The following is a 4,428-nucleotide window of genomic DNA, read 5'->3' on the forward strand; positions in this document are numbered from 1 at the left end:
ATTTCAAATAAATTTATACTAGCTGGGACATTATTTCATACTAAAGTCAGTAGTGGCTCGTAAATGCACATTTGCAATTATCTCGCAAACGGATTGTTTTGCTGAATCATGTAGACTAGAACAGGTTTGCTTTCATGAACGTGTATTTTCACCTGTTTAAGTGTTCACTGTTCATTAAGTTAATCTCCTATATTTCATGATCTGTGGCTGCGTTTCTAAGACTGAGTGAGCGAAAAGCCATAGCTCTGCGGGAGAGATGAGCTATATATATAAGGAAAAAAATGCCGGTCACGAGGAAACTTTGGTAACCCGCGGGCCTGATTCACATATTCCCTTAAGCTCGCGGGACACCTCGTCACGTGACGCGACACCCGAACTGCAAACGCATAAAATCAAAACTCCAGCGTCCGTGACGTTAAGGTTTATGGGGGCTTGGACATGAATAGCATGCCTTTCAATACATGCCACACAAACAAATTATGCCTCAAAACACTCTTTTTTGAAACTAAATTTAATTTATGTTGATTACATCGTCAAATACTTACATTTTTGTACACGTCTTGAGCCGGCCGGAGTGGCCCCGCTGTTCTAGGCGCTACAGTCTGGAGCCGAGCGACCGCTACGGTCGCAGGTTCGAATCCTGCCTCGGGCATGGATGTGTGTGATGTCCTTAGGTTAGTTAGGTTTAATTAGTTGTAGGGGAGTGATGACCTCAGAAGTGAAGTCGCATAGTGCTCAGAGCCATTTGAACCATTTGTACACGTCTTGAACGTGGTATCCTTACTTACAACACTGTAGAGCAGCTTTCTTAAAAACAAATTCTGCAATTTCATGAGAAAGAAATAATGTTCACGACAAGTAAATAAATGTAAACATTTGAAGACGGGATACAACGCACCTTGAAATGTCATCATGGAAAATAGGCCCCTATGAAAGCAACTGGTTGCAGCTAATTCATTATGAATTACTTTTAATTTAAATAGCTGCGGTGTTCTAATTCGTCCACAACGGATAAGATTATTTATTAATGTTAGTACGAGGAAGGATCATCATCATCAGTTTTCTGCCCTAGGGCAAAATGTGTGTGAAATCTTATGGGACGTAACTGCTAAGGTCATCAGTCCCTAAGCTTACACACAACTTAACCTAAATTATCCTAAGGACAAACACACACACCCATGCCCGAGGGAGGACTCGAACCTCCGCCGGGACCAGCCGCACAGTCCATTACTGCAGCCCCTTAGACCGCTCGGCTAAACCCGCGCGGCCCCTAGGGCAAGTCTTCACATGTAGCTCTCAGTGCAGTCCTCTCATTTGCTACCGTCTTTGTTTTCTCACATTTTCTTTTCTATCCTTATAAGACCCACTATCTTCTGCGTTCTCTTCGTCTTCTTCCATTCACTGTTGCATCCACAGCATCTCACTCAATGCCCAAGCCAATTGTATTTGCTTTTCCTGATTACCTTTGAAGTTTCTCTCTCTTCCTCCACTCTGTCCTCCTCCAAATCCACGTCTCAAATGCTTCTATTCTTTTTCCTCTTTCCTTAGTGTCCATATCTCACGCTCCATATAAAGCTTGTTCGAGTGTTTGAAATTTAGTGTGTTAATATTCTCAAGCACTATTAGCATGCATTTTTTTTTAAAAACATTCGTCCAAAAATACTTATGATAATTGATAGCATAGGCATGAGTTGGTTCTCTACCACTAAATGTCTCTCGCATGTATGTCTTCGGCGGGCCGGATTGAAAGCAATCGTGGGCCGATCTGGAAATTACGTAAATGATTATTTGAGTAAATACGCTGGAGAGGCGACATCACCATAAAAAATGAATCACGACACTTCGTGACTTCGCCCACTCCGCATTAAGCTTTTTTTGCACATTTTATGCAAAAGTTTATCGGTATTTTGATGGTCTTTGCTGTGTCTCCGTTGCAAACTGCTTCACGAGAGGGAATTTGGTACGATTTTTCCCTACACTACAGGCAGCTGGCCCCGTACGGCCTTACAGCTACTAGCGCAGACATTCGGAAAGTGGGAGTGTCGCTTTTAGACGGGCAGGGCTGACATTTACCTGGGCGCGCGGTCCGCCGTCGCCTTAACGACGGAGCCCGCGCCGCGAGCATGCGTGCCGCGGCGCTAATTACGGCCCAATGCTGGCCGGCCGCTCCGACAGCTAACGAGCTGTTGCCCAACTGGTGACACCGGGGCTTTCTCGGATTAAGACCGCCGCTACTGAAACAGGGAAAGCGACGCACAACGGGCACTAAATGAAAGTACGCCACGCGTGCTACTGTGTGTGTCTCAACTACGACAGCACCCGGCGACTGGTTTCCTTTTTCGGTTCGTTCAGTGGTGCAACTTTGGTGTTACATGTCGAAATAATAGACAGTCGAACAGAAATACGCGGATCCATTTGCAGCAGATGATTCGTTGCAATGTAAGTGCAATTTCATTTGACGTCCATTCACTATGAAGCAGATAACTCCGCGCCAGCTTCCAGTACTTATTAGTTACACTGCAATATAACAGGACGAAATCCAACACACTGCGGTATTTTCGTGACGCTCGACTTGAAGGTAACAGGATGGAATTCTTTTCATGAGTGGCGTTATCTTCACCGGTATGATTCATATAAGAGAAACAGAATGCAGGTAAATGTTATACCGGGTGATCAATAAGTCAGTATAAATTTGAAAACTTAATAAACCACGGAATAATGTAGATAGAGAGGTAAAAATTGACACACATGCTTGGAATGACATGGGGTTTTATTAGAACCACCCCATATTGCTAGACGCGTGAAAGATCTCTTGCGCGCGTCGTTTGGTGATGATCGTGTGCTCAGCCGCCACTTCCGTGATGCTTGGCCTCCCAGGTCCGCAGACCTCAGTCCGTGCGATTATTGGCTTTGGGGTTACCTGAAGTCGCAAGTGTATCGTGATCAACCGACATCTCTAGGGATGCTGAAAGACAACATCCGATGCCAATGCCTCACCATAATTCCGGACATGCTTTACAGTGCTGTTCACAACATTATTCCTCGATTACAGCTATTGTTGAGGAGTGATGGTGGACATATTGAGCATTTCCTGAAAAGAACATCATCTTTGCTTTGTCTTACCTTGTTATGCTAATTATTGCTAATCTGATCTGATGAAGCGCCATCTGTCGGACATTTTTTGAACGTTTGTATTTTTTTGGTTCTAATAAAACCCCATGTCATTCCAAGCATGTGTGTCAATTTGTACCTCTCTATCTACATTATTCCGTGATTTATTCAGTTTTCAAATTTATACTGACTTTTTGATCACCCGGTACATCTACATACATAGTATGAAAGCCACCGTATGATGCGTCAAGGAGATATCTTGCATCTCTACTAGCCTTTCCTTTTCCATTCCACTCGCAAGTAGAACGAGGGAAAAACGACTATCTATATCTCTCCGTACGATCCCTAACCTTTTTAATCTTAATTTTCATGGAAATGTACGTTGGCGGCAGTAGAATCGTTCTGCTTCAGCCTCAAATGTCGGTTCTCTAAATTTTTTAAATAGTGCTCCTCGAAAAGAACATCGCTTTTCCTCCAGTGATTTCCTTTGAGTTCCCGATGCATCTCTGTAATACTTGGGTTTTGTTGGAACTTGTTGGTAACAAATGCAGCGGCCCGCCTCTGAACTGCTACGATGTCTTCCTTTAATCTAGCCTGGTGCAGATCCTACACTTCCGAACAGTACTCAACAAAGGGATGCAGTGTCCTACATGTGGTTTCATTTACAGGTCACCCACACTTTCCTAAAATTCTCCCAATAAACCTAAGGCGACTATTCGCCTTACACAATCCTTGCATACTCGTTCCGTTTCATACTGCTTTGCAACGTTACTAAATTAAAAACTAAACTACACTCCACCAGAACAGGCCATGAAAGCCCAACGGTACTGACCAGCCGCCGTGTCATCCTTAGCCCACAGGCATCACTGGAAGCGGATATGGAGGGGCATGTGGTCAGCACACCGCTCTCACGGCTGTACGTCAGTTTACGAGACTACCGATATTTCTCAATCAAGCAGCTCCTTAGTTTGCCTCACAAGTGCTGAATGCACTCAGCTTGCCAACAGCTCCCAGCAGACCGGGTGGTCACCCATCCAAGTTCTGGCCCATCCCGACAGCGCTTAGCTTCGGTGATCTGACGGGAACCGGTGTTACCACTGCGGCAATGCCGTTGGCTTTGGAACGTTGCGCCCAGATGTACACTGAAGAGGCAAAATAACTGGTATAGTCATGCGTTTTCAAATACAGACGTATGTAAACAGGCAGATACGGTGCTGCGGTCGACAACACCTATATAAGACAACAAGTGTTTAGCGCAGTTGTTAGATCGGTTACTGCTGCTACAGTAACAGGTTATCAAGATTTAAGAGAGTCGGC

The 4,428-nt window shown here is 44.6% G+C and overlaps 1 pseudogene; it reads right to left on the reverse strand.

Annotated features, from left to right (window-relative positions):
* Positions 1-4,109: 4,109 nt before the first annotated feature.
* On the reverse strand, positions 4,110-4,227 carry LOC124723431 (annotated as a pseudogene).
* Between the last annotated feature and the right edge of the window lie 201 nt (positions 4,228-4,428).

Source organism: Schistocerca piceifrons, chromosome 1, assembly GCF_021461385.2.
Source record: "Schistocerca piceifrons isolate TAMUIC-IGC-003096 chromosome 1, iqSchPice1.1, whole genome shotgun sequence".
Lineage (NCBI taxonomy): Eukaryota > Metazoa > Arthropoda > Insecta > Orthoptera > Acrididae > Schistocerca > Schistocerca piceifrons.